At 28.9% G+C, this 26034-nt stretch overlaps 2 pseudogenes; both read right to left on the bottom strand.

Annotated features, from left to right (window-relative positions):
* Positions 1 to 13: 13 nt before the first annotated feature.
* On the bottom strand, positions 14 to 3560 carry LOC111281676 (uncharacterized; annotated as a pseudogene).
* Positions 3561 to 21437: 17877 nt separating this feature from the next.
* On the bottom strand, positions 21438 to 22821 carry LOC111282481 (3-ketoacyl-CoA synthase 4 pseudogene; annotated as a pseudogene).
* Positions 22822 to 26034: the final 3213 nt, after the last annotated feature.

The raw sequence follows: 26034 nt of genomic DNA, 5'->3' as shown, positions 1-26034 counted from the left end.
AACATGGGAAACATCAGCCAATAGGAATCCCTTTTTGATTCTGTTCTTTATTCGATCTTAACTTGTTGAAAGCAGTGATAGGTAATTTGATATAGATTAATAATATAAAGCATACAAACCCAAAAACCAAAGGTTCCTTACAGATAATATCATTGTGGGTGATTTTTGCTATATGTGAAGGAGATGAATGCCGATCGATGGCATGATTATAGTTTCTGATGATTCTCTTTTGACGAAAAAGAAGCAATGGTCGCTCCATTTGAACGCCATGACCTGCTTTCTTCATGTATTCAAGAGTTGCTTTCTCTCCAATTTGCCTGTCACAATCATTTAAAAACATACCTTTTTAAACATCTAATAATTAGACTAAGATTTCTAAGATACAATAGATTTTTGAAGAGACGACACAGAATCAAAAATTTATTCAATATCAACAGATTTTTACTGATAAAATTTTTTTCATCAGTAATTTATCTACGAAACAAAATAAAAAAATGGTCGTAGTTGAAAAATTACAGTTTGATGTTGCGGGGCAGTGTCCAAGTAAAAAATCATGTCATTCTCTCCCCACAAAAGATGTATCCTCTGCAACAATTTACACAATTTAATTACATCAAATACTTAATTAAACTTGTTGAAAATTTTAATTACTTAATTACTTTTTGGCCTCTTTTAATCTTAATTATAGCAAGATGTTGAGAGCCCTTTTGCATAATCAACATCTGCTCCAATTGTAGTTTATAAGATTTGTTTGGTTTAACAAATCTTAAAGGTTTGCCCCTTCAAGAAAAATTAAACAATTTGATAAAAAATGGAGTAGGTTTATTTGTCTTTGGAATTAGTTTATTATTTAATTAAAAAACAATGCTTTGCTGACATAACAGAAGTGACAAGCCTCCTTTCTGACAACCTGTATGTAAAGTCTATAATTGATTTGTGATTTATTTTTATAATTATTAATTTAATGAAGCTCTTCAAGTGTAGGATATATGTTATATATAAAAACTTATCTTGCACTGATAGTTACTTGTATATTAGAGATAACAAGATCATCTCAGTCAACATGCTTAAGTAAAATATACTCTATTTTATTTTATTTTTTAATTTTAAAAAAATCTAGCCTAAAACTTATTATAAATAATTAAAAATTTTTGACTCTAAATTTTAATTCAATTGATTATATAATTACTTTAAAAAAATTATATTTAATAGATTTAAGATTCAAATATCACAATGCAATCCATTTTTATTCTCATGTTACAATCTTTTTTATTGCAAAAAAATCCCAAGATTTCTTTTGATCTTAAAAACAATAAATTTAATCGAGTTTAATTAATATATTATATATATATTTGAAACAATATATAAAATTTTTATAATTTGATGTATTGACATACTATCATCAGTGAATTATAAAATTGCACTTCATAAAAAAATTACTTTTAAAGTGTTAAAAAATTACTTTCACATAGATTGTAAAATTTTCAACTAAACAACATTTGAAAGTATAAAATAAAAAAAAATGAAAAAAAAATATGAAATGAGTTTTATTCAACATATATGTCATCCGTAGAAATGGTAACGGATCAGGTCGGAATGAATTTTTGTTCGTTTTGAACTTGATTCGACACAATTTTTTTATTTTTATACCTAAACTCAATCTAATATTATATAAAATCGTACACGATCTAACCTAATCCAAAATTAATAAAATATTATTTTTAAAATATAAATTTTTAATTTTTAATATAAAAATAAATTTAAAAATTAAAAATAATTATATATAACGGATCAATGTGGGTTTTTCTAAAACTCAACCCGACTTCATTTTACAATTACCTTGCCCAACTGAAATTTGGTTTTTAAAAAAAAAAAATTGACTTTAAAATATCGGGTTGGATTGAAATTTGAAATCCGTCAGACATTGATTAAACTATCATCCCTAATCATCTGTATTGATATATATATATATATATATATATCAAGTAATTTTAACATGTTTTTGTCTACTAATTATCATTTTTTTCCTTAAATAATTGAAAGTTCATGTTAATGAGTTTTCAAATTTAATATATATAATTGCTTTTCAATTTCAATACAGTTGCATATAATTATAAAGGTTGACCACTGTACATATTTTACATGTTCTTGATTTATAAGAGCTGACTTTTATAACTATGAATTTGACTTATATTCAATTCATAATTTCATCAAATTTATAAAAAATTATTTCATCCAAGTTTTGCCAAAAAAATAAAAAAAGACAAATAAATAAGAACCTGCTTAGTTACATACCTGTTGGAAACAAGGGATGGTAAATTCATTGTCACTGATGACCAAAGCCTTTAGGAGTTCCACTTTCTCCTTTCTGTTGTTATTAAACATCCCCTAAAATAATTTTCAAATAAAAAACATAAAATTTCATTAAAATAATAGGTCTCTCCCCAAAATAAATGCATATTTCCAATAATTTACTTAAATATACAAATATATTAAATTAGTACTTATATTTCATATATATAATCCAACAAAATAACTGATATTTGTCCCTATCAATTACTCATTTCATCTAATAAATATAGTGTCTAATTTTTATTTTACACAGAATTTAAAAAATTTTAGGTTGAATTTTAATTTTTATTGATTATAAATAAATTTTTTCTTAAATTAACCTTACTCTGAAAAAAAAAAGTTTGTAAATAAAACAAAACATTATTTTGAGATAATTAAAAGTATATAAACAATACAATATTTATGAAATAGAAAGAGTATTAATATGTATAAAACTTGTAATCCAAATTTAAAAAATTTAAGTTTAAATGATGATCTTAATAGTGCACTGACCCCTATGATCAACCTGAGGCATTCAGGATTTTAAAGTTTTCTTTGAATTTTACTAAATCAAAACTAATTATATTATATGTAATTACCTGTTTCAAAATATCCTTGTAAATGCATTTAGGGAACTTTGGAGAACTGTGAGAAGAGATTTGAAAGAAGGTTTTAACGCCCTTAACTAAGACAGGAAGCAAATTATCAGGCCAGTTGGAGAACCCAAGTCGCTGATGTCCAGCATTGCTGATCGACTCAGTCAGAGCCATAACCAAGCAGCTCACGACCATGGACTCAACCAAGTCAGGATACATCTCAGCCATCTTGAAACTAACCATTCCTCCATAACTCAAACCCACCAGGGTACACTTTTCCACACCCAGCTTTCTCAAACCCTTGGCCATGCACTCAGCTTGAAACCCCACCGACCTCTCTGTCTTGTCGGTGATGGAACCACCGAAGAAGACCAAATCCGGCACGTAAACAGAGTAATATTTGGCTAAAGCTAACACCTGAAATTGCCACGTTAGAATACCATCAAAGGCAAAGCCATGGATGAACACCACGGAAGGCTTTTTCAAGCTTTGTTTGCTGGTGTTTTTAGTGGTCTCAGTTGGAACCCAAATGTTTATAACCGTCCCTGGCTCGATTTCTACAGTTTGGGGGCTCAACCCAGCTCGCTTCATCAGCCTATGCAAAAAGAACCGGTATATCTTCAAGAAGCTCATATTCTTTCCCTCTTATCTCTACTTTCTGCCTCAAATTGGGAGGGAATGTCTCACAATATATAATACTTGTAGACACCAAATTTGTTTGGATGTTAATCTTGTCTCGATTGAATATTTATCGGATATCGGATTCTCGAACTAAGTTTTGATTACAATTCAATCGAACCGAAACCCAATTTCAATTCGACTGGACTTTAGGCTCGATTTTGATTGGGTCCAAAGTCCAATTTCATTTTTAAGCCCAAAGTCTATTTATCTTTTATTTTATTAATTTATTCATTTAAAAAAATACAAAATACAAAAAAACAAAAAAAAGGGTTGATCCAGTGGTATCTTGCACGGTACCACTGGCCACTCACCCCTCTGATCACCTATACCCTGTAAACCTTATTCACCCCATCAACACTCTTGAACCATGCAAACTTTATCCATGGACACTCTTGAACCATGTAAACCTTATCCACCTCATCGGCACTCTTGAACCGCCATGCCGTAGCCCCATGCCCTGTCAATCCTAGATCTCTACATAAACCAGTTTGAACTCCCAATAAAAGGAAGGGAGAAGACCCCAAGCACTCCATCTTCTATGCCCTGCCTTCGAACACACCCGAAACCCCCAAAGCTTTGGATATCTAGAAAACCCAAAAACTTAGACTAAGAAAAACCCCTAGATCTGTGCCCAAGACCCGATTCTCAGTCTTAGTCCCTACATTCGACCTACACTCAAAAAGCCCCCCACAACATCCCATTCATGTTCAGAAACTCTATCATCTATGCCCTTCCCAGTCATAGCCTCCATACATTTTTTTTTTTTACACAAACAAAACCCAAAACAGAACCAAAAAGCCTATTAAAAATTTAAAAAAAAAAAATACACTCCTCCCCAAAAGGGAGAAACCTAGTGCCGAGAGCTCCCTACGAACAAAAAGAAAAGAAAAGTTAGTAAAAAAAAGTCGAAATAAAAAAAAAAGAAAGGGTTTGGTCGAAATTTTAAAAATCGATTTAGGTCATTTAGGGCACTTTCAGGTGAAACCAAGTTCAGATCTGCGCTCATGGGGTATAAGGAAATTTTTTAAAAGTTTTTTAAATTTTTCAACAGTCGGCGACAGTACCAACGACCGGTGATCAACGATCATCGACGATGGTTAAAGCGACGAACGATGACCAATCAACTATTCTAGAGAGAAAGGGTCTGAGAGTGTAGAAAGAGAGAGGGAGAAGAGAAAATGAGAATTTTTTTTTTTACTTTTATAGAAAGTTGAATGCCAAAATGATGTCGTTTCATTAAAGGGTCAAAACAACATTGTTTTGAGCCGAACGATCTATGCGTTAACCCTTGACCCGACTCGGGGTTTCACTCGACTCGACGACCTGCTTCACCTTTAGCTTTTGACCGATCCAACTGAATCGGCATCGAATAGCTGAACCCGATCCGGATCGATCCTGAACTGTTAAACGTGACTAGACCGCTAGACCGACGTTGACTGGACCGTTGACCAATCTAATTCAAGTAAAAAATATTTTTTTGTATTTTTTCTTATATTTTTTATATATTATTTTTATAATATTTATGCATATTAAAATATTTAAATTTATTAAAATAAATTTTTATGTAGATAAAATTTTTATAATTATGTTAATTTTAAGATAAACTTTAATAATAATAAATAAAAATGATAAAAATAATAAAATAAAAATTAAAAGTGAACTTTCTAGTAATATAAATTAATAAAAAGTGTAAGAAAAAGAAATTTTTATCGAACGATAAGATTCAAAGGTACTCCGAGTAGTGATACCCACGAAATCTCTAGGTGAGAAGATTTTTTTTAAATACTACCAGTATATTAGAGTATTTATTAAAAAAATTTTAATACAATAAATTTTTTTTAATAAAATAATAAAAAAATTAACTAATAAATTAAGAATAAGTAATAAAAAATAAGAAAAAAAGGAAAATTTATCCAATGATGGGATTCTAAAAATATTCCGAGTAGAGATACTTTAAGAAATTTCTAAGTGAGAAGATATTTTTTAAATATTACTAGTGTATTGGAATATTTAAAGAAAATCTTCAATATAATAAAAATTTCTCTTTTCTTCATTTTTTTAAAATGAAAATATTAATGAAAATTAGTAAAATTTTTTAATAAAAAAATAAAATGTGTGCACAACATGTTATTATTTGCATTGCATGCATGACATGATTTTTACGAAAAGTAAATTCGGACCTCCAAGAATGAGATTCTAAGGTATTCTAAGAAACGATGCCTAAGAAATCTCTAGGTGAGAAAAAGTTCTTCTAATGTTACCAATGTAATGAAATATTTTAAGAATTATTTCAATAAATAGGTCTTAATTTATTATCCTTGAATAAAATTAGAGCATTAATAAATAAAAAAAACTAATTTCCAATAAATAAAAAAAATTAGAAATTTTTTTTTCAAACACCGAAAATAAGACTGTTTTTATCAAAATCAATGGATAAAACATAGTTAATTGGTACCATTTTTAAATGAGCATTGTGGGGGTGCTAATCTTTCCTTACACGTAACTGACTCCCGAACTTAGACTGTTTTGTAGACCATAAAATTATCTTTTTAATAAATTTTAATTAATCTTATTAAAAGGATAAATTTTCATACGTGGCCAATCGCACCTAGCCAAAAAAGATTGGTGGCGACTCTATTTTTTGTTCTTTTATTTTCTTTTCCAAATTCATTTAGCGGCTCCAAAATCATTACAATAGCTTTGCGACTCCGCTGGGGATGCTATTTATTTTCACGAGTCAGGCTAAAATTAACTACGTGTTATCCTTAAATTTTGATTTAAACAGTCCTAATCGGTCTCTTAATTTTTTATTTTTCACTTTCAATAAAAAAGTTTTTAAAAAAAATCAAATCAAAAAGAAAAATTCACACACGTTTCTTTTACTATGCCTCTTATGTTTTTTTTTTTTGTTTGTATATATTACTCTCAATAAATTAGGATATATTTGCACATACAATGACACGGTGCATCTCATGCATGAGTTCTATACTTGGGCTCCATGTCTTATAGGAAGAAATAGAGTACCTATATTCTCATGAGGTGATAGCTTTCGTAATGACAAGCGAAATACTTTCACTCAAATTAAATCATTTTCGTTCGTAGCCTGTAATGGGTAAAGATTGAGGTCCTTCACTAGTCCAACGTGGACGACAATGAGGAACAATTTGAGAACCTTTAGACACATGTCAATCCAAACTCAACATGTAATAAGCCTAAAAAACCAACCTTAGGTAATACCTTCTTGTAGAAAATACCTTATCCACCTTCTTGTAGGAAATACCTAAGAATAAAAGTTATGCGTAATAAAAAAAAAAACTAAAAAAAATCTCAAAACTAAAAAAAAATGTTATTTTCAAACTGCATCCTCACACTAACTCTATTTTGTTTTGTTTTCTTTTTCTTTTCTATATTAATCATATCATACAATTCTGCATCGAGATATTTACTTTAAGGCATATTTCTCTTAAGAAGTTTTCATGGATCCCGTAGAACTTTAGATTTGCTCATCTTCAATCAGTGTCCTATATGAGCCGTATAATGAAGTATATGTTTAGTCGAAAGAAGCCTAACAAAAGAATGAAGATTGCTTACCTATCGATTATGTGTCTGAGTTACCTGAGAATATGCATTTGGATTTCACATAGAATGATTTAAAAGATTTAGTTGCTATCTGAGGTCAAATAACTAAAGAAAAAAAAGAAAGTTTTTATAAAAAATACAGACAGATTGCATCCCTCATTTCAGTAATGATCAATGAACAGCTGATCAAGGTGGCTATACAGTTTTGAGATCCATCCTATAGATGCTTCACTTTTAATTAGGAAGATTTGATGCCAACTATTGAAGATTATTCGATTTTGCTTGGAATAAAACTATAGTGTCCATATAAAGTATTTACCCGAAAGCCAAAATCAGGTTATCACAAAAAGTTAGCCAAGCTTATGAGGGTTAAAGTAGAAACCATCGATTCCTTTACGAAGCTTAAAGGTGAACATCTTGACATCCGTTAGGACTTTCTTTGAAACTTCATTCAGGGGCATTTAAATGATGATTAAGGTATGACTGTGTTTGCTCTAGCATTATATGGTATGGTAATCTTTTCAAAGACTTTGAGTTACATTGAGATAACTGTGGTAGACCTTTTTGAGCAAATTAAAATTCAAGTAATTAATCCCGCACCAACAGTCCTAGCTGAAATCATCAGGTCATTGAATTTCTGTCGACAAAATGAAAAAGGATAATTTATAAGATGTGCATTGCTATTATATGTGTGGATTAGAAGTTATTTCAAGTGCGAGAAAAGTACTTTCTCAAAGTCGTATCTTCGAAATAAGACACCAATTGAAGAGTTCTATAAAAATCGATGACCAACATTAAAGACTAAGGAAAAGTGGGTCTTTTTCTTATGAAAGCTTATCAGGGATGAAATTGAATGGATGGCGCCTTGGATGCCTCATGTGCCTTTGTTGTATCGTGGAGGAAACGAGTCGTGGATACTGTTGTTAGGGCTATGAGGTGTTGTGAGTTACGCTCCATTGATGGTACTTAGGTAATTAGTGCAAAAAGTTTGTTCCTGCTACTCATGGCCTAGTCCAAGTAGAATTCATTTACGAGGAACCAAATCCACCAAGAACCTCGGAGTAATTGATCCAAGTATTAAAGAAAATACAAAAAATAAGATTAGGATCTCTAATCGACAAAGCCACTCATGATTATCAGATTTAGAAAATAAATTAGCATAGAGATATAATACTCTCTCCTAATAATAGCTCACATCAATCGACAATTTTTTAATAAAAGTACAATTATTAGAAGTCGAGCTTATCCAAAAAGAATTAGAAGCTAAAAAAAATAAGAAAAGAAAATTTAAGACTTCGTGAAAAGATGGGACAATTGAAAAATGAAGTAGAGATACAAAGAAGCAGATTAGAAAAAGTCATAAAAAGAATGAGATATGGCCAATATTGATTTGAAAGATTTAAATAAAAAAAATAAGAGGTTACGAGTTTGATTCAAAATTAAAAAATTCAACAAGTCTTACCTTAGTCAATAACGTGAAATGGATGAGCTCCTAGAGGAAATGAACCAATGGAAGGGCAAAGCTTAAAAAAAGTAAGAGGAAACCACCAGAATTTCTTAAAAAATATCAAAATTGGAAGGGGTTATACTCTACAACCTCAGCAAGATTGGTGGAATGCCAAAAAGCAAAGAAAATGTTAAAAGTCATGCTCGTAAAATAGAGAAAAAAGCACTTTAAAATACTGAATGAAAAAAAATCACTTCACTAGGTGATCCAAGGGTTAGAGATGCAACTGTAAGACCACAAGAGTCATATTTCAGCAATAATAGATAAGTGGCATAGAAGAAAAAAGATTAGATTTTCACATGTGATTCAGAAAGGGATGCTCGTATGAGATGAAAAATAAAAAACTTAGAAAAGCAATAGTACATAGAGCACATGACTAATCAAGTTTTCAAGGTAATAAAAAAAGCATGAGAGATGGTTGAAAAAGTAGAAGTGTTAAGAAAAGAAGTCAATCCCATAGGAGAATGTGGACAGCATCTAGTGAACTTTTTAGATGAGGCGAAAGACCATTATGAACAAGTCAAATGCTTAGATAGATATAATTCTATGATGGTAAATCTCATGTAATAAAAGTTGTATAGAATAAATAAAAATTTCTAGTGTTGAAATTCATCCAAGAGTAAATATCTCACACTTGTATTCATACATCATGTACATCATTTTCATAAAATAAGTGAAAAAAATAAAATTTTCAACACATAGCATTATGATTTTTTTTTCTTTTTCTTTTTTAAAAAAAAAAATTAATGGTAATAAAGGTTCAAGAATAGCTAGTCCATCAAAAATTTTGACTTAATCTACTCTTCATTCATATAATACTAGGACTCAAACAAGAATCATGGAGCAAGAATAGGTCAGTATATTTGAGAGAATTAAAAAAGTTTAAGAAGAACTAAAAGGGGATCTCAATACAATAATGGATATGCTCAAGAAACTTGACAAGAAAAAAGCAGTGAAAAAAATCCTAACTTTAAAAAGCAATTGCCAAATATGACAGATTCTGTTTACCCTCTAGAGTTTGAGCTACGATCGACCCAACCTTTTTAAGAAACTAGGGTACAAATTCTTACTCTCAGTGGATATCTCAATTCTTATCCAAGAATGACATCTACACCTACTCCAAGATAATTTTAAAATTTTGTTAATCTCGTTATAATGGAAAAATCACCTAAGCCAATCTTGATCCCTAACTTGGATGATTCCAATAAGAGAGAAAAGCTAAAGATGAAGACACTCAAAAAAGTAAAAGATACCAGTGCCCAACAGAAGATAAAAGTATTAGAATAAAGACTTAAGACCGTAGAGAGAATAAATTTTTATGGCTTCACAAATACAGTCGACCTTTGTTTGGTCTCAGACGTGGTTATTTCACCTAAGTTCAAGGTCCTTGAATTTTATGGTGATGGCTGGTATGACTGATATGGATGAAAAGTGGACGTAATACTATTTATGAGAGGGTAATGGGTTTGGTAGACTAGTGCAGAATAGGGCATGAAACCTCTAAACTATTACCCTACGTAGTTCATCACTTAAGCTTCATTCTCTTTCTTTTTGGGAACTCCATTTTTTTTTACTCCACTCTCCTACATTGAGCTTGTCATTTTTATAGCATTTTTAATAATATCACCCGATATCACTATATTTGTAAAGTTTTTAGTTGCATTGCCTATCAATCTCTCATTGTACGATACTTTCAGAGTGTTCACAAATAAGACAGTTGTCTCTTTTTTGGTAAATGAAGGTTAAACTTGTACAACTATATCTATCCATCTCTGTGCATACTTTTTAAAACTTTCTGTTACCTTTTTTTTCATACTTTATAGAGATAAACTATCTGAAACCAGATCCATGGCATGTTAATATTGTGTAAGAAATGCCCTTATGAGTTATTACCATGAATAAATACGAGTCTTATCTAGTTGAACATACCATCTGACTGTAGATCTCGTGAGACTATCTTGAAATATGTACATTTATAATTTCTTATCATGAGTATGTACTGTCATCTTATGATAATACATGGTGATATAGGTCATCAGATATTTTATGTCATCATATTTTTCAAATTCAGAGACCTTGAATTAGGTGGAATGACCATGTATGAGACCAAACAAAAGTCGATTACATTCGTAGAGCCATAAAATTCATTCTCTTTATGACCCTAAGTCTTTCTTCTAATATTTTCATCTTCTATTGGGCACTGGTATCTTCTATTTTCTCCAGTGTTTTCATCCCTAGCTTTTCTCTCTCGTTGGGATCATTTAAGTTAGGGATCAAGATTGGTTCGGATGATTTTTCCATCATAACAAAATTAACAAAATTTTGAAATTGTCATAGAGTAGGTGTGGATGTCATTCCTGGATAAAGATTGAGATATCCACCGAGAGTAGGGAATTTATACTCTAGTTCTTTGAGAAAGTTGGGTCAATCGTGGCTCAAACCCTAGAGGATAAACAGGATCTACCATATCTAATGATTGCTCTTGAAAGCTGAGATTTCTTTCCACTGCTTTTTCCTTGTTAAGTTTCTTGAGCATATCCATTATTGTACTGAGATCCTCTTTTAGTTTTTCTTTAGCTTTCTCGATTCTCTCAAATCGACAGGCCTATTCTTTCTCTATAATTCTTGTTTGAGTCATAGTATTGTATGAATAACGAGTAAGTTGGATTAAAATTTTTGGTGGATGAGCTATTCTTAAACCTTTATTACCATAAAGTTTTTTTTGAAAAAAAAAATCAAAATGCCATGTGTTAAAAATTTTATTTTTTACTTATTTTATGAAAATAATGTATATGATACATGAATACAAGTGAGAGATATTTACTCTTAGATGAATTTCAATATTAAAAATTTTTATTAATTCCATACAATTTTTATTACATAAGATTTACCATCTTATAATTATATTCATAGAAGCATTTAACTTATTCATAATGGTCATTCGCCTCATCTAGAAAGTTCATTAGGCATTGTCCATATTCTCTTATGGGATTGACTTCTCTTTTTAATACTTCTACCTTTTCAACCATTTTTCATGCTTTCTTCACTACCTTGCAAACTTGATTAATCAGGTGCTCTATGTACTGTTGCCTCCCTAAGTTTTTTACTTTTCATCTCATGCGAGCATCCCTTTTTGAATCACATGTGAAGATACAATCTTTTTTCTTTCTATGTCACTCATCTATTATTGCTGAAATATGGCTCTTGTGATTTTACAACTGCATCTTTAAACCTTGGATCACCTGATAAAGTGATTCTTTTTCATTTAGTACTTCAAAGTGCTTTCTTCTCTCTTTTGTGAGCATAAGTTTTAACTTTTTCTTTTTTTTTTTGGCATTCCATCAATCTTGCTGAGGTTGTAGAGTATAACCCCCTTTAAATCTGATATTTTTGAGAAATTCGGGTAGTCTCCTCTTATTTTTCTTCAGCTTTGCCTTTCCATTGGTTCATTTCTTCTCGGAGCTCATCCATTTCACATTCTCGACTAAGGTAAGACTTGGTAACCTTTTCAGTTTTGAATTAAACTCGCACCCTTTAATTTTCTTGATACAGATCTTTCAAATCATTATTGGTCACATCTCATTCTTTTCTGATTTTTGTCAATCTACTCTCTTATATTTTTGTTTCATATTTTAACTGTCTCACATTTTCATAAAGTCTTAAATTTTCTCTTTTTATTTTTTTCAGCTTTTAATTCTTTCTTGATAGGTTTGACTTCTGATAATTACACTTCTATCAAAAGATTAGTCGATTGGTATGAGCTATCATCATGAGAGAGTACTATGTCTCTAGACCACTTTGCTTTTCAAATCTGGTAATCAATAGTGATTTTATCAATGAGAAACCCTAATCTTATTTTTCATATTTTCTTTCATGCTTGGATTAACTGCTCTGAGGTTCTTGGTGAATTTAATTCCTTGTAAATGAATTCTACCTGAACCAAACCATGAGTGACAAGAACAAACTGTTTTGCATCAAATTGCCTAAGTACCATTAACGGAGCGTAACTTAAAATACCTCATAACCCTAACAGCGGTATCTAATACTCGTTTCCTCTGTGATACAACAAAGGCACACAAGGCATCCAAGGCGCTATCTATTCAATTTCATCCCCGATAAGCATTCGCAAGAAAATAACCCATTCTTCTTTAGTCTTCAATGTTGGCTATCGATTTTTGTAAAACTTTTCAATTTGTGCTTAGTTTCATAGATACGACTTTGAAAATGCACTCTTCTCGCACTTGAAATGACTTTTGACCCATGCATATAATAGCAATGCACATCCTATGAATCATTTTTTTTCATTCCATCAACAAAAATTCAATGACCTGATGGTTTTCAACTAGGACTGCTGATGTGAGATTAATTGCTTGGGTTTTAATTTGCTCAAAAAAATCTACCACAGTTATCTCAATGTAACCCAAAATCTTCAGGAAGATTATCATGTTATACAATGCTAAAGCAAATGTAACCATGCCTTGATCATCATTAAGATGCCCTTGAATAAAATTTTGAAGAAAGTTCTAACAGATACTAAGGTGTTCACCTTTAGACTTTGAAAAAGAATCTATGGTTTTTACTTTTATCCCCATAAGCTTGGTACTTTTTATGATAACCTGATTTCGGTTTTTAGGTAAACACTTTATCTGGACACTATAGTTCTATCTCAAGCAAAACTGAATACTTCTCAATAGTTGACACCAAATCCTCTTGATTAAAAGTGAAGCATCTCTAGGATGGATCCAAAAACTGTATAGCTACCTTGACCAACTATTCATCAATCATTACTGAAATTAAGATGCAATTTATCCATATTTCTTGCAAAAGCTTTCTTTTCTTTTTTTATTTAACTGACCTTAGATAGTGGCTAAGTCTTCTAAATCATTTTTTGTGAGATCTAAATGCATCTTCTTAGGTAACTCAGACACATAGCCAATAAGCAAGCAATCTCCATTCTTTTGTTGAGCTTCTTTTGGCCAAATATGTACTTCATTATACGACTTACATAGGACACTGACTGAGGATAAGCAAATCTGTAGTTCTATAGGATCCATGAAAACTTTTTAGGAGAAATATATCTTAGAGCAAATATCTCAATGCAGAACTGTATGATATGTTTAATGTAAACAAGAAAAAGAAAACAAAATTGAGTTAGTGTAAGGATGTGGTTTGGAAAAAAAAACTTTTTTTTTTAGTTTTAAGATTTTTGAGTTTTGTTTTGTATTACACACAACTTTTATTTTTATGCGTTTTGAACTTCGGTATTTTTTACAAGAGGGTGGGCAAGGTTCTACCTAATGTTAGCTTCTTAGGTTTATTGCATGCTTGGTTTGGGTTGACATGCATCTAAAGGTTCCCAAATTGTTTTTTGCTGTTGTCCATGCTGGACTAGTAAGACACCCCAATTCTCACCCATTACAGGTTACAAACAAAAATGGTTCAATTTGAGTGAAAGTATTTAACTTGCCATTATGGAGGTTATCACCTCACGATGGCATAAGTACTTTACTTTCTCCTATAAAAGATGGAGCCTAGGTATAGAGCTCATACATGAGATGCATCGTGTCATCGTGTGTGTATATGTTTCCTAATTTATCAAGAGTAATATATACAAAAAAATAAAGCATAAGAAGCATAGTAAAAAAAACATGTGTGAATTTTTTCATTGTTTTCGATTTGTTATTTTTGACCTTTTTTTTTTATTGAAAGTGAAAAATAAAAATATAAAAAATCGATTAGGATTATTTAAATCAAAATTTAAGGATAACACGTAGTTAATTTTGACCTGACTCTCGAAAACAAATAGCATTTCCCAGTGGAGTCGCCAAGTTGTAATAATGGCTTTGTGTCCGCTTGACGAATTTGAAAATAAATAAAAAAATATGGAGTTGCCACCAATCTTTTTGGCTAGGTGCGATTAGTCACCTATTAAAATTTATCTTTTTAATAAGATTTTAAAATTAATTAACATTTATTAAAAAATAATTTTATGGTCTACGAAACAATCTAGGTTTAAGAGTCGATTACATAATGTCTGTTTAAAATGGTACCAATTAACTATCTGTTATCCATTGATTTTAATAAAAATAATCTTATTTTCGGTGTTTAAAAATAATTTCCTTGATTTTTTATTTATTAGAAATTGATTTTTTTTAATTTTATTATATTTATTTATGTTTTAATGCTCAAATTTTATTTGAGAAAAATAAATTACAACCCTTTTTATCAATATAATTCTTAAAATATTTTAATACGTTGGTAACATTAGAAAAACATTTTCTCACCTAGAGATTTCTTAGGCATTGTTTCTCGAAATTCCTTAAAATTCCATCATCGGAGGCTTAAATTTACTTTTCGTAAAAAATTATGTCGTACATGCAATGCAGAATGTTACCATGTTGATGCACACATTTTATTCTCTTTTTTAGAAATTTGATTAATTGTTTTATTTGATTTTTTATTTTTAATTTAAAATTTTGAAAAAGAAAAAAATTTTTATTATATTGAAGTTTTTCTATAAATATTCCAATACACTGGTAATATTTTAAAAAAATCTTTTCACCTAGGGATTTCGTAAAGCATCACTACACAAAATACTTTTATAATCCCATCATTAGATAAATTTTTTTTTATTTATATTACTTATTTTTTAATAAATTAATAAATTTTATTTTTTATTAACAAAAAAAAATTATTGTATTAAAAATTTTTTTATAAATACTCCAATATATTGGTAGTATTTAAAAAAATCTTTTCACTTAGAGATTTCGTAGCATCACTACTCGGAGTACCTTTGAATCTCATTGTCGGATAAAAATTTTCTTTTCTTACATTTTCATTAATTTTGTATTATTTTTATTTAATTATAACATTTTTTACCAATTATTTTATAAAGTTTATTCAAAATTATCAAAAATATTTATTATATATTTTATTTTATTAATTATTATTATAAAACAATAAAAATTTATTTTGATAAATTTAAATATTTTTACATGTATAAATATTAATAATAAAATTTAAAATAAATAATAATATTTAAAAAAAATTCAAAAAAATTTTTTTTACCTGAATCGGACCAGTCAACGCGCGGTTTGGTCCGACAGTTAGGTTTGGTTAAGGCAGTTCGATGTCAATGGTTCGGAGACAATTCAGTTCGGTCTTGGTTGGTTCAGCTAGACCGATCAGAGGCTAAGGGATGGATGGGTCATCGGGTCGGGTCATGGGTTGACACAAGGATCCTCAAGGGCTAAAACAACGTCGTTTTGGGCATTTAAATGAAACGATGTTGTTTTGGGTTTAGCCTTCTATATAAAAGTAAAAAAAAAAAAAAAAATTTCATTTCTCCCCTTCTTAAAAAAAAAAAAACACTCTCTCCTTTTTTTTTTTCTTTTTTTTTTTCAAATCAATCTAGAGCCAGTGATCTTTCGCCTTGACGGCCATCGCGTTCCTCACCGCTGGCAAGCTTCAGTTGCTGTCACCAGTGTCGAAAAATTTAAAAATCTTTTAAAAAATTTCTTACAACCTCTTAAGTCCAAATCTGAGCCTGATTTTTTGAAAAAAAAGCTTCAAACGACTTAGATTTGACTTAAAAGTTTCGACCAAAATTTTTTTATGTTTGTGTGTTTTTTTTTAGGCGCTGTGGTCCTCGTTTCCAAATGTTGTTGTTTCTACATTTGTATGTGTTTGGTTTGCTTTGGAATTTTTTTGTTTGATAGAATTTTTTTTTTGAATCTGGCAAACCTTTTTTTCTTGCAGGGTTTCAAGTTTTTTTTTTAGCAAAGCTTTTTTTTTTATCCCCCCATTTTGGTGCCAGCATCAAGCTCTATTTATAGAGGTTTCTGAGATTCGAATATCAAATTTTCAAGCTGAAATCCACTCTGTCAAGTTAGGCAAGATGTCAGGCGACTACCGGTGGTGACGATGGCTGAGATTTTAGACTTTCAATGATGGTGCATTTGATGCACTCATACTTTTGTCAAACTGAATTGGATAGGAAAAGAAGAATAAGAGGAAAAACAAGAAAAAAATATTATAATAATAATAATAATAATAATAATAATAATAATAATAAATACAAAATGGTGTTTACATGCCCCAACCAAACCCCTTCAGCCAAGTCGAGCTTCTAGGTTGAGTTGCTAAGCCATTTTCTGTGCCTAGAGCTTAACCGCGTCAAACCCTCTAACTGAGCAGTTTTATTTTTTTTGTATTTTTTGTATATTTTGGTTTTTTTTATTTATGTGTTTATTTTTTTTAGTATTTTTGCTTGATTAAATTTAGAAAAAATAAAAAATAGTTTAGAAAAAATAAAAAAATAGAAAAAAATAAAATTCTTTTTAAGAATAAGTATTAATTATCCAATAATAGAATTTATAAAAATTTCAAATGGTAAATTTTTATAAAATTCTTATGTGAGAAATTTTGTCTAAATTTATCCTAAATGGTGAAATAATTTAGATAAAGTTTCAATAACAATAATTAATATTTATTTTCAAACAAAAAAAAAGAGAAAGAGAAAACCAAAAAAAATAAAAATACAAAAATTTTTGAAAAAATATTAATTACCCAAAGATGAGATACTTAAAAATTTCAAATGGTAAATTCCTAAGAAATCTCTAGGTGAGAAATTTCTTTAAATTTGTCCCAAATGGTAGAATAGTTTAGATGAAATTTTAATAAAAGTAATTATATTCTTTTCCAAATAAAAAATTTTGATTAAAAATATTTGATAATTATCCAAAGATGAGATTTTAAAAAATTTCAAATGATAAATTCCTAAAAAATCTTTAAGTGAGGAATTTCTTTAAATTTGTTCCAAATGGTGAAAAATTTAAATGAAATTTCAAGAAAAATAATTTTCATATTATTTTCTTTCCAAAAAAATTAAAAAAAAATATTTCTAATTTGGTCCAAATAGTGAAATAATTAAATATATTTTCAATAATAAAAACCAAAATAAAAAATAACTAAACTTTTTTTCCAATGACGAAACCTCTTCAAGAAAACAAATGGGATTCTTGAATACTCTTGAGGTGAAAAACTATTTTTAAGAGTTTTACCAAATTGATGGAGAATCTTAAGAATTATTTCCAATATTTAAACATTAAAACTTAAAACCATTATAATCAAGACCCTATGATAAATTTAAAATAAAATGGTATTATCCTTTAGATAAGCATGTGGGGGTGCTATAACTTTCTCCATATATAACCGAACCCTTGAACCATGTTCTGATTAGTAGACCCAAACATATTCTTTTAGGGACCCTTAGTTAAGCTTAAGAGCTCTATAAAAAAAAATAAATTCATTAGGTTACCAATCACACTTAGTTAAAAAATATTGATATCGACTCCATTTGTTAAGTCTAGCTATAAATTTTCGAATCTATATGTTATGACATATTTATGCTAAATAATTCAAAAAAAAAAGAGAAAAAAAGGATAAAATCAAAGGGCAGTGATTTGGTTGGCCAATTGAGGTTGGATTGAACTTAAACTATTAATTTTTTTAGGATAATAATCAAAGTTTTAATCCGATTATAAATTAAATTTTTTGTTTTAAGAATCCAATCCTAATGGAACACTACTTGGATTTGGATTCTTTTCCATAAAATGATCATAAACAGAATAGAAAAAAATCACTAGATAACACCTTCATCCCATTGCCATTTTTGCCTGAACATCATTTTCATTACTGCAACCTCCACTGCTACATAAGAATGATCACCATCAACACAGATCTACTACCACCATTATCATCAATACCCCATAAGTCTCTAAGCTTCCATAGCACCACCAAACAATCCATCCTTCAAGCCTCCATAATACCAAACACCAACTTTTTTTAAAACAAAAAACAGAACACCAAAAGATAGCCATTGATATAAAAAAGGAGAAGCAATCAGCATAAGCACTCTACCATTACCAGCATCATTAGTTGGGAAATGTTGTCACCTATCAACACAGCTCCAAGCTCTAGTAACATAGCATAAGTTAGGCTTGAAGAAAACTCTCTCAAAATTTATGAGTATTCCTCAACAAAAACTTGTCTATTCTTTAAAAAATAATAATTTCAAAAGAGAAGCACGTGGAAAAAATATCCAATTTGGACTAAAGTCGTGAAAGCTTCTTGCAATGAGGTACTATTGGCTTTGCTTGGGAGGCCTACACAAAGCCATTTGCATTTACGATGGATGGGACACTTGCTTACATTACTAAAGTAGCAATGCTTTATTTATAATATTGAAAGGTACTTTTACTTATTTATGTGTATTCATTTATTTAATTCTTTGTTTTTTTATTTTATTTATTTATTTATTTTATTCATTTTTTTGTTAAATCATGTTTTGATTATTTAATTGACAAAAAGTAAAGATTTAGTAACAATAATTAATATTTATTTTTAAATTATAAAAAAATATAAATACACTTTATAAAATTTTGGGATGAGTTAACAATTATTCTAATGATGAGATTCTTAAAAATTTGAAACGATAAATTTTATTAAAAATCTTTATGTGAGAAATTTCTCTAAATTTAACCTAAATGGTAAAACAATTTAGACGAAATTTCAATAAAAGTAATTGTATTCTTTTTCAAATAAAAAAATAAAAATCATAAAATTTTATTTGAAAATATATAATAATTATCCTAGGATGAAATCTTAAGAAATATCACAAATGATTGAATTTTTATGAGATTTTCAAGTAAAGGTTTTTTTTTCTAAAATAAGCCTAAATGGTAAAAAATTTAGAAATAAAACTTGTAAAATAAAAAAATAAATTATGGGAATGAAATTCTCAGTAATTGCAAATGGATGATTATCTAATATATTTCTAAGTAAGAAAATATTTCTAATTTTGACCAAAATAATGGAGGGATTAGATATATTTTCAATAAGACAAAAATTTAACAAGAAAATAAATGATTAAGTTTTTACGATGACGAAGTCTCTTCAAAAAAATAAATGGGATTCTTGAATACTTTAGAAAGTATTTTTAAGAATTCTGTTAGATTGATGGAGAGTTTTAAAAGTTATTTTCAATATTAAATTTAAGACCATTAAAACCATAAACCTTTAGGATAATTTAAAATTAAATGGTATCATCTTTTAGAATGAGCATTGTAAGGGTGCTATAACCTTCTCTACATGTAACCGAACTCCTAAACTTAATTCTGTTCAGAAGGTCAGAACTTATTATTCTGAGACTCTTAGTCAAGCATAAGAACTCTTTAAAAGGATAGATTCATTAGGTGGCCAATCACACCTGGTGGTGACTCCTTTTGTTAAGTCTAGATATAAATTTATAGATTTATACGTTATGACAACAGCAGTAAGAAGGAATTACGAAAATTCTCTTAATTTTTATACATTGAATTACAAATTAAACCATACATGTTTGAAAAGGTTATTAAGTATATTTTCCAACAAAATAAACAGAACTGAATTTCAAGTCTCCTATGAATTAAATATTTAATTTATACTAAAAGATATATGTGTTGTCTGTCAATATTATATAACATGTATTGCAAAAATTTTGACAATTAATCTACATGGAATTACTAGATGACTTATATATGATTAGAAGGCTTCTCAAGTTTAGTTTCTAATGCACTAAAAAAATCTTAATTACGAGTTGTATATCTTGAGATGTGATCATTTTAGTGAAAGGAGCTTAGGCTGCTAGCTTTAGTTAATTTAGTTAACTCTTGCGTAATTTAGTTATTTTAATAGAAATAGCCTCAAAAGGTTAATTAATTTTTGATATATTGAAATATCCTTAAATAGGCTATTAATTATTTTTGGAGAAAAATTAAATGGTGATATTGAAAGGAGATAAGTAGAATTTCATACACTTTACGTATTTTCAAACCTACATATATATATATATATATATGTATGTATGTTTTTAAATGGGTGAAGATTTTTTTTTTTATTTTCAATATATGAAAATAAGATTAAACATATGATTATTTTGCGTTTTACTATACAAATGATGGATCATGTTTATAAATTAAATGAAAAATTAATTAATATTCAAAAAACAATTTTATGATAACTATGGGTGAATCCTTGGAAGGTGGGATCATTAATACCAAAATTAGTTATACGACCTTGACTAACAGGTTATAATAATTAACATAAAGCTCTAACTAACGAGTTATAATGATTAGCAATGATCATAAGGATGAAATTATTAATACGATCATTATCACGGGTTATAAAAGTGACCATAGCTACTAATGAACTAAAAATAAAAATGATTTATGATGATCAATTTATAATTTTGAAAATTGATCCATGATTTGTATGAAGAATGTATTTGACTATGATTATGATTTATAATTGATGAAATGTTTTGATATAATATCAATTTTTTGAACATTTACTTAAATGTTTTGGAAGCATAATGTGAATGATATTTTTGAATAAACTATATGTATGCATAAAAACAATGCTTTATTCAATAAGATATGTGGGGTTATATTTATTGAGCTTTAGTTTACTTATTCCCTTTTACTTTTTTTTTTTTTTTTTTTGCAAATGAAAACCTGATAAGTTTATTTAGTCTTGTGAAAAGTTATAAGATTAAATAAGAAAAACTACATAGTCATTGAAGATATTATTAGCCAATAAGATTTTATTAAACAATTTTATATTTTTATTAGTTTACATTTAAATATATAAAGATTTACCATCAATTTATTAAAAAAATTTAAAATTATAAAAAAAATAAACTTCCTATTATTTTAAGAGCTTTACTTCAAAATAACATTATCGAATTGCATCTCGAACTCAAGACGGGATACAACCTTATTAATTCATCAGGTTGTCTTTCTCTAATTAAAATTCAACAACCAACTTATACTCGAGCTACAGATTAAGCTGCACTGGATATCTGTGAATGCAATCTTCCCAAGGATTATTAGGAGAGGGCTTCACATTCTGGAGGGCCACCCAGACTGCACTGTTACATTTGAAACCACTTCCAAAAGCAATCTGCCAAACACGGTTCCCCTTGCGCATCCTGTCCTTTGCCTCTGTATAGGCCAACTCATACCAAATTGAACTCGATGAGGTGTTACCAAACCGGTGGAGCGTCATACGAGAGGCCTCAGCATGTACTGGTAGAAGCTGCAAATTCTTCTCAAGCTCATCAATCACAGCCCTCCCCCCAGAGTGAATGCAGAAATGATCAAAAGCAAGCTTGAAATCTGGGATATAAGGCTTGATTTGTTCATTGAACAACTTCTTGGCAACCAATGTTACAAAGAACAAAATTTGCTCACTTATAGGAAGAACCAGGGGACCCAGTGTAGTGATGTTAGTCTTGAGTGCACCACCAGCAATTGCCATCAAATCCTTAGACAAAGAAACCCCAGTTTTTCCAGCATCATCCTCTTCCTGATAAACACACTTATATGCCGTATCATTGGACCCACAGTGTGTCCTCACCACATGAACAAGCTTATACTTACTTCTCCTTCGATCTGCAGATTTATTTGATAACAAAACTGCTGTACCCCCAAGTCTAAACAAACAGTTTGGTATTAACATTGATTTCTTGTTCCCAAAATACCAGCTCTGTGTAATGTTCTCAGTACTAACAACAATAGCATAACTATTTCTATGAACTTGCAACATATCGTTAGCAAGATCAACAGCTATAACCCCAGCACTACATCCCATACCCCCAAGGTTAAAACTCCTAATATTACACCTCAACTTATACTTATTAATAATCATGGCGGATAATGAAGGAGTTGGATTAAACACCCCGGAATTAACGACAAGAATTCCAATATCTCTTGGCCTAACATTAGTATTAGCAAAAAGTTTATCTAATACACCAAATATCACCTGCTCTGCCTCTTCTCTTGCGGCAGCCATTGATGGTCTTGGAGGAATATAATGCATTGCTTCGGGCACACAAGTCTCTTCTCCAAGCCCTGATCTTTCCAAAATCTTGCGTTGAAACTCCAAAGAAGACTCATCAAAATCACCCGTCAGCATGGAATGTTCCATGAACTTTTGGTGGCTTGCTTTGAGATTTGAAGGAGGGAGATAACAAGAGTAATCCACCAAGTAAACGGATCTTGGTTGGTTCATGATGTAAACGGTTGAACCAAACACAAGGAAAGCAGAGAACAGAATGACAATGACAAGATTATACTGAAGCTGAAGCCATAATTGGTGGATGTCATCAAGGTTCAACCTTGATGCTTCAACAATAATAACAGCCATTAGACGGACCAAACAAAGTGTCAAAAGATGACTTATTAAATAATGATAACCAAGTTTTACATACTTCAAGTTGACACTATGTAAGAAATCAGGCAATCTCCTACTCTTTCGGATCTTAACTCCATTGCTTGAACTTGAACTTGAACTCTTCTCTCCACTATTCATGATGATGGGTAATTCAAAAAAGTTTGTACTTTTTCTTTCTTCCTTCAAAAGAGAAAAAAAAAAGGTATGGTTTTCCTTGTGTTCAAAAGGGGTATATATAATACTTATAATAATGAATAGGATTTTAGGGTTTTAGGGAAGGTTGGTTGGCGTTTAGAGGGGGTTGATGCAACTACAACAGCCATCAGTTGCCATTAAAGAACACATAGTTAGATTACAATGAATAGAATGTCAAAGAGAGGAAGGCGAGGTGGGAAGGAGGGAGTTTCCTGGTCTGTTTTCTATTTCTGCTAACGCCAGCCAACCCCTCCTTGGGTATGCCTACCATTTCTTCTTATAGGTTACTTTTTGAACTCCTCCCTTCGTCCTACCTAATTCCAGATATGGATTAATGGCAATAGCTAATTGGTGTCTGCGATTAATCAGTTTTTAGCATTATTTAGTCTATTTGAACTCTTAATTAAAGCACTGGAAGAGAATCGCTAGCGTCTTTCTAAAGGACGGCGATTTACGTGTATTGCTTATATCTGATTTGCTGACGTTAGCTTTAAGTCATTGGAGAAAACTTCTATAAAATTTTTTAAATGAAGTTCGTAAATTTTAAAAAAAATAATTTAATAAATTTTAATAAAAAATTTAAACTAATAGATTAATAAAGTTTAATATGAAAATCAATGTAAAAAATTATTTAAAATATTTTTTATAATTCAAATTTTATCGATATTTATTCAACGGTAAAAATTATATCAATTTTTTTATTAAAAATATCTATCTAAATATATGTCAAAATTTATTAAAAATTTATTAAATTTTACATCCTTAATTTATATAATGAAAATTTTCAATTTTATACAATGAAAATCTTCCTCCAAAGTCTGAAAAGATCATAAATTTTAAAAAAAAATTATATTGAATTTACAGATCACCCATCAAATAAACTATTAGCAATAAATATGCTAGCAACGAGACAAGAGCCTAAGTTTTTAAAATGTAGTATTAAAACCTTATAAACTCAACCAACTCTGTTGAGTTGCGTCATTCCAAACGTGATAGGTTACCCTTAATTTTTGGATATCCACACTCAAACCCAATTATATTTCATGATATCCAAACTTTATAACTATCCAAATACTTTTTTTTATTATCCAAATCCTACTCATATGATATAGGAATTACTTATTAATTATCTGAACCTGTTAAATACCCATTTATTAAATCAAAGTTTGAATTTTAAATTTAAATTTAAAACAATTTTAATATATATTATTAAGAAAGTTGAAATTCAAAAAATTAAAGTTAATTCATAAAAATAAATTATATATATTTAAAAAATTATAATTAAAACATTTAAAGAATTAATTTAGTTAAATATTATATTACTAATAAATAACTTATAAATAAAATATATAATATATAATATTTAAAAATTATTATTTATAATCAAGTTTAGATAATTAGTACTTAAGATCACTATTCAAACGTTATCCGAACCTGTGACAAATAATAATTATATTACATAAATACGATGTTAAAATACCATAATTCTACTTAATCAAACAGAACAGTGCAAAGTACCATTTTATACGGTGTACATGACCATCCATAGAATATGCCATTAACTATTTGCCATGTTGAACATTAAATTTTGGGTCCCTTTTTGTTGGCTGAATTCATTTACTCAGTGTGCAAAAATTTAATGGGATATTGGACTTCTCCAACGGTATAATTAAAGAATTTTTTAATATTTTTAATTTAAATTTATATTTGATATACTATTAGTATATAAATTTTAAATATTATTAATGAATCAAATGATGATATTTAATTAATAAATAAATATCAATCCTTAAAATAAATGAATATAATTTAAATTTTTTTAAAAAATTTACTTATTAACGATGTATTATCATCTAATTCACTAATACATCAAATATAAACTTTTTTAACTTTGATGAGCTTTTTTTTTTTTTTCTTGGTTATAGGCATATGAAAATTTTCAATGGCACACAATTAGAAATGGCAACGGGTTGAGGCAACTTTTGCTCTCTTTGAACTTGACTTGATTTTATACTAATAATACATAAATATTTTTATTTTTGTATCCGATTCGATCTAACATTATATAAAACTGTACCTGATTTAAACTTATCCGAAATTAATAAAATATTTTTTAATATTAATATAAAATTAAATAAATATTTAAATATATAATTAAATAAATAATTAAAAATAATATATCTATCGGGTGGGGTAAGTTTACTTAAAATTTAATTCTGATTTTTTTTGCTATTATCTAATTCTACTCAATTCAAAATCTAATTTAAAAAAAATAGATCTCATAAAATCGAATCGGATCAGAACATATGAAGGACGAATTGAGCTATCATTCCTATGCTAAGCATAAAAAAGTACATATATTTTTTATGTTCCATTTGGGCATTTATCTTAAATGATATTCTATTGGTATTCATAATTAAGATTTATACCAATTTATTACTTTGAATGAAATCCCCTTTTTATGAAATCTATGAAAGCAAATTTGGAGGGTGGGTACAGCATACCGGCTACTGTGTCTGGTATAGCATAACTAACAATTTAAAAGAATTTTAATGAAATCTATGTACTTACAAAATTTTGGGAGGCCATAACCCCTTCTAGTTCTAGCGAGTCCTAGATTCAGCTCCATTCATTGCTTAATTAGGTTAAGTACATTGATAAGTAAAAAGTACATTTAATTTTTGCATTATAAATATTTTAGATGATATTTTAATTTTTTATAAACAAATAATAATTTGAGATAAAAAAAAATGATTGTAGGTATTAAATTTTAATATTCAAATATATTAAATGCTATTTTTTAAAAAAATAATTATATAAATTAATTAAATTAAATTTTAAATTGAAATTTTAATTATTTTTAAACAACTA

The sequence above is a fragment of the Durio zibethinus genome, chromosome 5 (assembly GCF_047325235.1).
Source record: "Durio zibethinus cultivar Kanyao isolate XHJ-2024 chromosome 5, ASM4732523v1, whole genome shotgun sequence".
Lineage (NCBI taxonomy): Eukaryota > Viridiplantae > Streptophyta > Magnoliopsida > Malvales > Malvaceae > Durio > Durio zibethinus.
This window is presented reverse-complemented; position numbering and strand designations above follow the sequence as displayed.